The sequence below is a fragment of the Carassius gibelio genome, chromosome A3 (genome assembly GCF_023724105.1).
Source record: "Carassius gibelio isolate Cgi1373 ecotype wild population from Czech Republic chromosome A3, carGib1.2-hapl.c, whole genome shotgun sequence".
NCBI classification, from domain to species: Eukaryota; Metazoa; Chordata; class Actinopteri; order Cypriniformes; family Cyprinidae; genus Carassius; species Carassius gibelio.
In genome coordinates, this window is record NC_068373.1 from 28,024,508 (window position 1) to 28,038,228 (window position 13,721).

At 38.0% G+C, this 13,721-nt stretch overlaps 1 protein-coding gene across 1 annotated transcript in view; it reads right to left on the bottom strand.

Moving 5' to 3' along the window:
• The window catches only part of LOC127955535 (coronin-7), a 107,938-nt gene that overhangs the window by 53,780 nt on the left and 40,437 nt on the right, over nucleotides 1-13,721 (bottom strand). The window lies entirely within an intron of this gene.

Genomic DNA, 13,721 nt, shown 5'->3' on the forward strand with positions numbered 1-13,721 from the left:
TGTGCATACATACACTAAAAGAACAATACTTCATAACTGCTCTCAGCGACCAGGAGCAGAAAGAGAAGAAAAGCAACATTTGAAATGGCTCTTTATTATGACAGCAGCAGGTATGCAATACAGTTTTAAAATGTGTATTACAAACAGATATACAAGCTACATATCTATATTGCATATGTATAATTATAACTTAAAGGCGTCTTTTTAAACAGGAGATTGAAATAATCAAATAATAAATAGGATTATATATTATATAATGTGCTTGGAATAATAAGAATATATCTTACATAATAATACGTATTTTTAAATGCATTTGGTAAATAAAATACATTTTAGTTACAGCAGACAATAACGTGACTGGTCACAGAAACAGAAACGTTCCCATGTTCGCAGAACTCACTCCTCGTCTAATAATAGATCGCCATCCGAATCCATCAGTTTTATCAGGTGACATGTAAATGTATTTTTACAGATGTTCACATGAGAATCAATTACCGTCCGAATCGGGCTTAAGATGTATTCTGTATATCAGCGTTAGTAAAAACAGCATTATAATCTCATTTTGGCAGATAAAGCTGCTTACATGTGTCTACACGGGGAAACTAGTAACAGTGAAGATGCTGTATTAAATGTAAACACAGCTTTTGAGTCTCAATCAGCTTTTCCAAATATACATACTGGCCCTGATAATCATAAGTTCTTCTTACCACTTGCTCCGTTTCTGCAAATCAGATGTTGTGAATGAATGTCTAGCTCTACCATCATCACCTGCTGGTGAGCAACTAACAGCAGATGCAGTAATCACAGTTAGTAAGCAGTAAGAAATGCACTGAATTAGTGGAAGCGAACTTGTAAAGGAAATAAAATGAACTGAAAACTTTCGTTGAACATTATACATTGTATTTTTAAACAGATTGAATATTTTGGAAGTGAACTCTGGAAGGTGAATACGAATTATTGCATTTTTAATTATGAAAATGTGTGTGAAATGTTCTGAATTGAAATATTCACAGCTTAAAAAAACAACTATGTTGAATTTTTGAATTTCAGCCCCTACAAATGCTAGCTCTGAAGATACAAGGCATTCAAAATGCAAGCACTGTTGACTGAAAGCATACTTATTTCAATGCAATTCAACAGGTTGTATTATTTCAGATACTTTTGTCATTATTTTGCTTGCACACACCCTGCATAGAGTCTCTGAAAGGCACACGATTTGTATGGACTGGGCTCTTGTATGGTTTGAATCTGGCCCCGGGGCCACGAACCACAGGAATGCTGCCGCTAGCATCGCAGATAGAGAAGATGGGGACTGGGAAGACTGGAATGATGAAGAAAACTGAAGGAATAATGACAGAAGAATGCCGTGAACACTGGCATTATGAACTGCAAGAGAAGGATGGAGGGGATTTCACTGAACAATGGAGAAGAAGAGAGGCATGAGAGGAAAATAAGATGGGGTACTAATGCTCAAAAACCTCCTGGAGATGTTCTGGTGGGACGTCCACTCACTAAACAAACCTGCTCCACATCTGGGGCATCAAATGTGTATACTTACTTTTTTTTAGGTATTTGATAGGAAACGAACAGCGACACACTAAGATTGTGAAAGTGCTGTTATTGTTTATGTGAACACTTTTCTTGTAGAAAGTTATGACAGACCAAAATCATCACTGCTGCAGTTTCCAAATATGTTAATGTCTATTTTCCCGTCTATTTTCAGGACTCACGACCGCATTCTCAAAAAAACATGCGCTGTACGAAACGGACAACTTGTAGTACAGGTCTGGTTTCACTCTGTGCAAGTTACTGTGACAGAGAAATAATCTGAAGGTTTTAAACCCTGGCACAGCACTGGAGCGGTTTCCGTCGGTTTTGTGTTCTGTGCGTGATGCAAATTCAGTGTCATGCGCGAGATGCAGAAAATGATGCGATTGCATATCATTGCACGTTCATACAGACAGTATTCGTGATGCTACTGTACAGTACGTTTCTGTTTGAACAGGACATTTCCAGACTAAGGAAATCATCTCACTGCTTGTCAGTGCTCCTAACAAATTTGGACTTTAAGAGCTTTTTTAAGGGTTACGATGCTTTCTTAATGCTCGTTTTTTTTAATTCCAGCGATACACACGTGTGTCAGTGATGACTACAACAGCTCTGCTAAACTACACAGCTGCTCTCAATCACTAATGCCTGTCCAACATCTTCCACACGCCATAAAGGATGATTTGAAAGTGATTTGTGGATGTGTTTGTTGTCGGTATACGGAGCAAAGCACTGCTAGAAAAAGGTGCTACGTCTCAAGGAATGAAACCATTAGCGGCGCACATACTGCTGCCAACTGCAGGCGTAGCCCGTCTGAAACCCAAAACACAACTCTCTCCTCGGGGACCGCAGCGTGTGCAAACGCATGTTCACGTTAGCGTGGGAAAGCCTGCTTTCCCTTATCAGACATTTGTTCTCAATTTGATTGTGTGTTTGGCCCAGAACCGAGAGCCTTGGATGCAGCATCAGCCAGCCGAACGTGAGCTAGAATAAAGACAGGCCGTGAAATACGAGAGTCCATTTTTTTCACACATCTGCATCGGCACTATCTCACAGGTTCACACAAATCAGCTCCAGGCCAACCGAAGCAAGCGTGAGCTCACCAAGCTGGACTGAAAACAAATGACACAAGTGCATTAGTCAGTGTTTAGAACGTCTCACAAACAAATGAGCTGGAGCTGCATCAACAGAGCTGACTGTGTGAGAACTGATTCACAGACACCTTCAGGCTAATGAGCTAAAGCTAATGAGCAGAGAAAGACCACCTCCAGAACAACAAAACCACTTCGTTGTAGTCTAATGTAGGCCAATTATATACTAAAATAATTATATAGAAATATTATATATTATACTTATGGAATAAATAAAAACATCTCATTTAAAATTCATCTATAAAATGCAAATCAATACTAATAAATTAACATTATCAGATTAATAAATCAGTTATGTATTCTAATCAAGAAAACGTATTATTTAGGGATGTTATTATTATTTGAATGCATTAGATCTGTATATCTATTAAATGTATAATTTAATCTACTTTGCTGTAAAATAATGCATAAACCGTAAATGCAAACATAATGAATTGATAAAGTAACATTAACCTGGATCAATAAATTCTGCAAAAATGTTGTTTGATGTCAATGATACGCAAATGCATTAAATAAATGTTAACAAACAGATTTGTATGTATTTATAATAAATAAATAAATAAGGTAAATTGTTGATATTATTCTTATTATGATTCAAATTAATTTAAATCTAGAAGTAAATGTGATAGTTATAAAATAAATAAATGTCAATGTTAACGGATAAGTGAACATTAACCTATATCATTTAATCAGAGATTAATTAAAAATGTAATGTTAAATATTTTATTTCATATTATTTAAAATCATTAAATGTACATATTGAATAAATACATAATCAATAAGCAGATCAAAAAGTAGTTTGATGTCAATGGAACCATGCATTAACTAATGGTAATAAATATAACCTAATTAGTGTTACTTTGATCAAATATTTTACAGTTTTTGTTTTTACAATTGTTATGTGAACAGACGGCTCTTTTCTTGTTGTACAATGTGCCCTTATGCATTTTTACATGGCTAGTTCATTACCAAAAGCCAGCTTCAGTCAGTTCTAGTAATGTATTGAAAAATGAAGAGATAAAGAAACGCTGTGAAGGGCAAGAGGATGTGAACTCAACGCTGCTGCCTACCTTGAATTACAACAAGAAGCCCGGGGACACACATTTTTGCACCGCGGGAGACTTGAGGAACACACACACACACACACACACACACTGTGAGGAAGTGCAAACACGGGCCTCATAAAGAGCTGAAGCTAGCGGAGCTCAGAGCATGACAGGAACACTGCCCAAAAACACAGCCTGCAGTCATCGTTTCTGCTCATTAAAAACAATATCTCAGCCCAGCACAGAGAAGGTGTGTGTGTGTGTGTGTGCTTCACAGTCCCTTGCTGACAAAGTCTGAACAGGATTCAGAAGCAGCTGTGTCGGACCACACAGACACTAGTTTGACAGCAACACAAACACATCTTTGGTCACCTACGCCCAAAACCGGCCTCACCATACGAGCAATCACAATGGGTCTGTTCTTCATGTTAGAAGTTCCCTTAAACAGTTCTGCCTTGGGTGTCAAAACTAAAAAAACTCATCCAGGAAGCATGTGAAATCACTAGGGTTGAGAACTGAGAACCGGGTCTTATTCAGAACCAGTTTCATTCTTAAACACAATACCAGAACCGGAGGACTTCACAAAAAGACAGAGCAACCAGTGTTGTCTATTTCCCAAACAAATGATTCTCGTGAAGCCGTTCCTTTCAGTGAATCAAAAACAGACCACACAACTGGTTAGTTCACTTCCAAAATGAATGAGTCTTATGAACCTTTGTTTGTTTGTTTTTTAGTGAATCAAAAGCATACTGCACAGTGCAACCAGTGAAGTTTGAATTCTAGAACAAATGACTAGTTTACAGTAATGGTTCTTTTTATTGGAACAAAAACAAAGTGTGACCAATTTCTTATCGAATGACGTTTATAAGCTGATTCTTCTTAGTGAATCAAGAATATGAAGCATGATCAGAGTAGTCCGATTCCTAAACAAATGACTCTCATGATCTGGCTCTTTTCAGTGATTCGAAAACTACAACACGACCAGTGTAGTTCAATTACCGGAAGAATTATTATTATTATTTTTTTGTATGCGCACCTAATTCAGAAAATCAACTCGTTTGGAGGGAGATTCCGGGACTGGAATTGGGAACCACGGGTGTAGCCCAAATCCCAAAAGAATGACTCTTATGAAGCGGTTCTTTTTAGTGAATCAAAAACATGTAGCACGAACAGTGCAGTCCAATTCTTGCACAAATGACTCACACACAAATGATGTTAACTGATTCTTTTTAACAAATCCAAAACAAAGTGCAACTAGTTTAGTGATTCTTAAAAACGGTTTGTTTTTAATGAATCGAACAGTATAGGTAAATTATTTTTAGAGAATCAAAGCACTAAGCAGTATCGCTCATAAAAGATTCAGATTTAACTGGTCACTGTTTATTTCTGATTCATTTAAAAGAACTGGTTCGTAAGAGTCATTTGCTCATGACTCAGATGTTCATTATCAGTGAGCATATGAGCATCACCCATATTTCTTCTAAAGCAACACAATTCCACACAGCAGTTAAAAGGATCTTCTAAGATTAAATCATTTCGAGTGAAGTGAAGCTGAACGGACTCCACTAACACATCTCTGGGTGGGCCGAAACATCAAATCTAGTTAAATCTCAAACTCAACAAACGCAGCAGCCCTCCCACGCTGCACTGCTCATAAAGAGCGTCTTTTACAGCGAGCCAGGAGAAGACGTGACCTCTGACCGCCGTGACCTCGGCTCCCTACAACAAAAACATGCTCACATGCGTCCAGACAGGGCAGGTTTAGTTATTCAGAGAGTCTGGACACTGACATGATCTCCGATTCTGATTCACACGGAGAGCCTGAGTGACGGCTCAGGAAGCACATCACCTTTATGAGATGTTCTCAGACCAATTAAGAAGCAGTTTAAATCAGCAGAACCATCAAACATGAACTCAAGAATGACACTGATGGGGGAAAGAAGGAGACGTAAGACAACAAACACTCGACATTAGGCAAAAATGTGACATTTAAGTATAAACTAACGTAAGTCACTCACAATGGAAGTGTTACTCATCCTCATGTCACTCCAAACCCACATGTGGCTGCTTTTTTCATGAAGCACGAAAGGAATAATCTTTACAAAGCTCATTTCCACACAACACGCCGATAGCTGTGTATGAGCAGCAGATCAATGTCTGTTCTCAAATCTCTTTTGTGTTCAATGGAAAAACAACAGCTTTAGAATGAAACGAGCGCAAGAAAATAATGACAGGATTCATATTCTGCTTCATTTACTGTATAATGATGATAGATTCTAGTCACTGAATAATAATAATAATATCTTATTTTGTTAAACTTAATAAAATATGTCTTATACAAAATTAAAGTGTATATATAAACCTACATATATATGAATTTATGTATTTCTTATTATTTTATTTTGGATGCTTTTGAAAGAAGTCTCTTATGCCTGCATGTATTTAGTCAAATATCACATGATCCTTCAGAAACCATCCTAATATGCCAATTTGCTGCTCATGAAACTTTATCAATGTTTAAAAAGATCTTGCGGAAAGTTTGATACACTATGATTCAAATGTTTGGAGTAAGTTTTCTTTATTTATTTACTCATTTTTACAGAAATTAACACTTTTATCCAGCAAGGATTCCACAAAAATATGAAGCAGCACAACTGCTTTTAATATGATAATAATCAGAAATGTTTCCTGTGCAGAAAATCATCATATCAGAGTGATTTCTGAAGATCATGTGACACTGAAGACTGGAGGAATGATGCTGTCAATACAGCTTTGATCACAGGAATAAATCACATTTTACACTATATTCAAAATGGAAAATTTGAAATTGTACTATTTAGATTTTCAAACAGTATTAACATTAACAAAAATAAAAAATATATAGATACATTTTCAATCAACGAATCTTGAACACAAGTGTATAAATACATTAAAAACAAGAAAAAAACTGCAATAAATTCAAATCCATTCATATTCAAGATACAATCTATGAAAATAAATCTTGATATCTCGCAAACTGTTGCTTCTCCAGAAAACGTATCTTGTCTCTAATTAAAACTCATTTCTGCGGTGCGTCCTTGAGTCTGGCACACACTGAACTGTCCTCTCTCAAACATCTCCATCTCCAAAAATGGCAAATACTATGCAGTGGTAAGTTTTTCTGGGGCCTGGCTCATGAGTGTGTGGTTCAGATCGTCTGTGCTGCTCTGTAATAAAGAGCGAGGCACATTAGGCCGGGTCTGGCACCTCGCAGCCTGACGCCGGTCCACTGCCCAGTGGAAACTGCAGATCAGCCCTCGTCTCACTGGCTCTCGGACGTCCAGCGCTGCCCCTCCACCACAACAGCTTCTAAATCCATCCTGAGAGAGAGACGAGGGCTGGGGAAACTCCAAAGAGATGTCATTTACAATGAACCGCAGAATGGTCAACACTGGAGCTTTTTTCATGTCCCGCCCTCGCTCACATGGATAGGTGTCTATTTATCCGGGTGGTTTGTAAAGTAGGGGTTGAGATACATATCATGTTTGTGCATGTGCGTGGTTTTTCTGCCGCTTTAAAAAGAAGCCTTTCTTTTTTTAAGCTCATATATTTTCCAGGGCGCTCAAACTGAGGGGCAGCTTTGCTCCGGTGGGCTTCAGGCTTGCTAGCACACAAGAAGAGCATTATATAGGGGGAAAAGTCCCAAAAGAAGAACCAGCAGAAGACAAACATTCACAAACGAGGTAAAAGAGCGTCAGAGCGAAACGGCCGCTGATGAACGCCGGTCTCAGTGAACTGCTTCTGCTAGAAAACAGACCTGGAACAAGCTACAGTACAAGATATCAACTATATATTAATATAAACAATTAGTAGTACAATAGGTAAATACATTTATTAAATAATATTTTAATAAAATTACAAATAAAAATTGTTTAAAAAAATCAGGCATATGTCAAATTAATATGAAATTATATTAAATAAAATAAATAATTGTAATAAAATAAAATGTAAAAAAATATATATTTTTATATTTTATCTAATTATTACTTATACAATAAAAATAACTATAATGTTAAATACAAATAAATTAATTAAAAAAGGGAAAACAAATATTTTTTTGTTTTAGGTATATTGGTGCACACAAAAATTATAAAGCTTAACTCTTAACAACCCTGAATAAAACAGTTTTAAACAAAATTAAAATAAAACGAAAACATATATATATATATATATACATATTAAATTAGGCAGACCTAAAATATAAATAAAAACATTTAAACAAAATTAAAAGAATATAAGACTAATAGGAAAATGAAAACAACACAATAAATAAATACTATTAAATACTAAATAAATATATAAATATAAATAAATATATAACAATAAAAAAAAATAATATAAAAAACTAGTTTGAAGAATAAATTCAAATCCAGTATAAATGCATGATATGAGACCCAAAATGTGAAGAAACCCCCTGAACAGGAGTGAGGAGAAAGGTCATAATGAGCGAACTTTGAACAAAACACAACACTGATTTCTGGAGGTCCTGAAGAAAGATGTGAATTAAAGCTGCATGTCTTTGTCTGAGTGTGTGTAAAGAGCTCACACAGCGGCAGTGAAGCGTGACAGACACACACCGAGAGGTCACACACATTCAGTCCGTCATCTTCCTCACCCAGCGATGGGGAACATTCCCACATCTCCTGACGAGTGACTGACCACCAGTGCTGGTGTTTAAAGCCCAAAAAAACTTTTGAGCTCTTACTCCATCAATGTTGCCTGCAGCCTTAGTGAAATAAAACAGGACTGCAGTGACAAAACACACTTGTCAGCATGACTGTGGGTAATAAAAAGAGTTAAAACTATACAGGAATGTGGATGTTACACTGTGATTTGTGTCTGTCTGTGAGTGGTATATTGCATACATGCAGTACTGTACATATATTCCCATACATTCTGTTTTAAAGCACTACTTTATAAACCAGCTTGATGAAACATTATCAACACATGGCCGCTCAAATCTGACCCGGCCACACAAAACCCTATCAAAACTTGAGTCCAAATGCAAAACACACTGTACATGTTCACATATTAAGATAGGATGATGTTCAAACACGAATATAACCAACTAACAAACTTTCCATAAGGTGAGCATCACATTGAAGGCCTAAAATCCCTTCAAGCAACATTGAAATATAAACTCTTCATGAATGACCGCTGCTGTTCTTTCAAAAGCCTCTCCATCTTTTCTTTTCATTCCCTGTCTCCCAGCACGAGGAAATTCTTTCGTCTCCCACTCACGTCCCACTTGGATGAAGTTGGGAATCTCATTAAAGTCTTAATGTCTTCCGCTCGCCCTCCACACAAGCAGGTGAATGACTTACACTGTCACAACATCTCCTCGAGGACCTGACAGACCTGAATATACTGAGCAACCGCGACCAGCCGAGGAACACTTCTGAGAGACAGACAGATCGGGAGCGTGACGGGACGGTGAATCCACAAACACTCGGGATAAACCTCAATCAGATCGCTAGAGTCACTCATCAGCTGACACTGATACGTTTCTGTTTTTCTACAGAGAAATAAACAGCATCACACACTTTGCCCTCCTGACAGGAGCCCTCGCTCTTCAATTGTTCGAAATGCCAAGTTACATTAAAATCATTTCAAATCATTCAATTATCTTGCTTCAATATAGCATTTTTCCATCTTAATGGGAGTCAGCGTGTGTGTGTGTGTGTTAAAGTGGCACTCCGTGCTGGCAGCAGTTATTGGCCTCTGCAGCAGCGCAGGAAAGCATGCACTAATGTGAAACACACTCTCGCTCTGTGTCCATGTGCAGAGGACGGTCGCTCAACACACAGCTCCAAAACTTTTACAAGCAACCCACAGACACTTCAGAAAAATACAAAGAAAGAGAGGGATATACGTATAGGGGAGAGGAGAGAAGAGGCATATTAGCTCTACTGTCTGACAGTGCAGAATACAGAAATGGCAAGCTAGCTAGCTAGCATCAATGTGAAATTTGAAATATACAGAATAAAACTACAATATTGATATTCATAGATAGTGCATATGTTTTTGTTAAATAAAAATCACATTTAAAATTAAATATAAAAGATATAGATAATATTTACATTAATACATTTTCCAAAAAAAAAAAAAAAAAACACTTTCAATCCAATAAAAAAAAAATGAAATATATAAATATTTTAAAAAGCTAGACTGTATTAATTTAACTTCTCATATAAAATAATGAAACCTAAAAATCTAAAACTAATCATTTGAAAAAATATAAAAAAACTTCTACGTACTATTATTAAACTCAATAATAAATCAAAATATTAGGGTTATTCATTATTCACAGATATTTCCATTTCTATTGTATTATAAAATTATATGCAAAAAACTATTGAAAAATAAAGTTTTCATCAATATTTTTCAGTGTACAAAATTAAACAATAATGTTAAAATGTATAGTTATTGCAAAGTTTTCTATAAGTTTTCAATATAATACAGTGTTCCTGTAGCTCAATTGGTAGAGCATCAAGCGCAGGGTTGGGGGTTTGATTCCCCAGGAACACATGATGGGTAAAAATTGATAGCCTGAATGCACTGTAAATCGCTTTGGATAAAAGCGTCTGCTAAATGCATGAATAAATAAAGCTCTTTCTGATTCTGATAAATAAATAAATAAATATACACAAACTATTTGATGTTTTTCATGACAAACTATGGCACTTTATATATGATAAACTATAAGCAGTACATTAAATGATTGCATATGATCATGAGCAGATGTTTTCAACATATTACTGTATATGGTGCAACAAAGACACACTCTTATACATTTACATGGTCAGATTCTCCAATATGTTATTACAAACGAGAAAGACGATATTATAATCAACCCATTTAACAGACAAAACAAACATCATAACAAAACAAAACAAACCAGCATCAGGACAGTTTAAAACAGCACATAAGAATAACACCAGCCCAGCAGATGGAAAGAGAACTAAATTCCTAATTAAAACCATATTTCTGGAGGGAAAAAAGAGTGCAAAAGGGAGCAGTTTTCTTCCTTTACTTTTTGTTATTCTTTTTCAACGGCACAAAAAGGGACTTATTCCACCGATACTTTGAAAATACCTGGGGGACGGATACAAAGACGCCCGGGATTTACGAGGGAGTTTAACTGCTAGCTGTCAAATATTTCCACATGCATCTTTCCAAGAGGACTGAGAGCTTTTTATTAGTCCTCGGCATGCGCCGTCTAATTGGAATCCCATTGCGTTTCAGTTTCGACTCGGGACGGGGGTCACCAGGTAAAGAGCGCAGACGTGGGCGAGTTTTTAACAGCTTATGCAAGTTCTAGAGGAAAGATTGAACTGCGGTACTGTACTGGACCACATTTGGCGGCCTTAACCTTTTCAGGCCAAAACATCTTCCCATGATCCCCCAACTGCTCTCTAACTAACAAACTAGCAAGCTTCCATTGACCTCCAAATTAGGCCATTTCACCTCAACACCTGGACTTTGAATCCCGACGTGAACTTCGTGTCCAGATCTAAACGCGACCGCAGCTCTGGCTCCCTCTACGCAAAGTAGCTCAAGAGAAAACGAACTGACAGCAGAAAAGAGCGCCGAGGGAAGAAAATGAAACTACTGTTCAGTCGGCCCAACACACGCCAAACGTAAACACAGCGTTCCCCCTCGTTCTGGAGCACGGGTACACTGCTGGTAATCCTGGCCTTCATCTGGCTTTGATTTGGCAAGAGGGAAGAAGGGGGGGTTATTAGTGAGGCTCCTCAATTCGGCTGAGTTTGGATGGATTACAGCAGATGTCTGAGCTGGAACGAATAGGCAAAGTCAAATAAACAAACCCCACCCAAGCCCCTGAGACCCTGAGAAACACACTCAATACTCAACACGTTTTTGGTCACTTACAACAGCTACGACAGAGAAGAAGCTACAAGCCTAAAGGGTTTACAACATATATTGATGTCCACCTAAATAAGTGTCCTGGGGGGAGTCTCCAGAAAGCCCAACTGGGATTGTGAGCTACACTGCTTTACACAAAAAGCTGGTTGCAATTGAGTGGAATTGTAAAGATCGTTGATTGCAACCGGGCCAGAAGGTCCCATTAAAGTCATTATAATTATGTTTATGAGGTGGGGGTGTGGACGCAACAAGCTCCAATTGAGATTCAAATCAGTTCAATATGGAAAGTAAGCTCGAGGACTGTTATACTCCATATCTATTAAAGCACCCATCCTTTAACCCACAACAAGTCCAAATTCAGCCCAGAATAAAGAGAAAGTATTGGGCTCATTACAGAAGAAAAGTACTGTATCATGTTAAAGTCACTACATTATATGGGAAAAATATGATTTAAGAGCTGAGCACCACTTGATAGTTATAAACTAAATGAGTGCCATATTCTGTATTTGCAAAGTAACCAAACGTACAAAAGAAATGTTACCATGGAACATGTCCAAAAACCTTGATATTACCGTGGCACTGCGTCCAAAAATGATTGTATTAATACTATTACTGTTATTATTTAAGTTCGAAAAAGTACCTTTTTAGTGTCACATTCATCAATCCAGGACATGATTTGACCATTTATGCAAACACCAATTTACCCAAAACTATTGCAAACATAACCGTCTGTTTTCGAAAAACAGCTCGTAACGAAAGATCAATCGTACCACAATGTGCGGCTGCAAAGTAAATCACAACACAAAACAGGCATGAACCATAACATTGTTATAAAAGCAAACAAAAGGGTTTCAGCTCAACTGACTTGATGTAATGCGGTGCCACATCAGTACCCTGAGATCAGGATCCAGCATTATCTCTAACAGCTGACCTCCTGTTTTGTTGCTAGCAAAGGGAAGTGGTGATTGCATTTTCCCCCCAATTTACTTCTTTATTCCAGTTTGTCCTGGACCGTAACCAGTCGCGCAATTAAGCCAGAGAAACTCGGCTCTGAGCCGGCGGCCCTGGAGAATAAGACTCTGGAAATAAAGAGTAGTGCGAGGTTAAAGACAAACACGGCTCCAAGATCTGACGTGTACAGCTGAAAGACAATTTGATGCAGGAAAACACAACAGGGAAAGATGATCGGACAGCTGAAAATAAAGCCCTCGTTCACATCTGCTGGCCTCGTGCATGAGATTTTAAAGACAGCGGACCCTCCGTTACAATCAATTCAGCTGAACAGAAGTGAGTGAAAAGTGCCTCTGACATAACAATTGATGCACATCACAAAATAGGCCAAGAAATTAAAGACATTATTAACCTTAAAAGCTACTGTATGAGATATGGAAGCACACACGTTTTGGGCTTCAGCTTCATTGGCACAATTCTGGTGGGGAAAGGGTCACTGGGACCTTTATTTTTAGGAGTGAACTGGTGCTGACGTGAGGAAAATGTAAGAATGTCAGACAGCTTGACTCCAGATGATCTGCCTCTTCTCTGTCGACCAATAACACAGCAATGGCAAATACCTCACGCCTCCTCCAACCAGGCGAGATGTCTCACATCTTTCAGTCCAAGTCAAATAAAGTCACAATCTGCCTATTGAAACAAGCTTCTGAGATCCTGTGACACATTCATGGATCGTATATAATCTCCTACAATGGTGCATATATCACTATTAAAAATAATGGTTCCATCCGCCTGCCCAGAGGAAACCAGGCCAGACCCAAAGAGCTGGGTGTTTAAAACCCTACGGTGTAAAACCTATTCAAACAAAGCATTCTTAGAGAACAACCTCTGTGTGTTCATGCTAGAAAATCTCCTCTCCAGTCGCTCCATACACACCTCTACGGCTGAGCGATGCCGGACCACAGCACAAAGCGCCCCGCTGTCCAGAGGAGAGGAGACAGAGGTGCTGCTGTAGCACTGCCCCGACACAAGCGTGTGAGCTGCAGGAGCGCCGAGGCACATGGGATGCCTCCTGATGGACCTCCGCCATCACAATCAG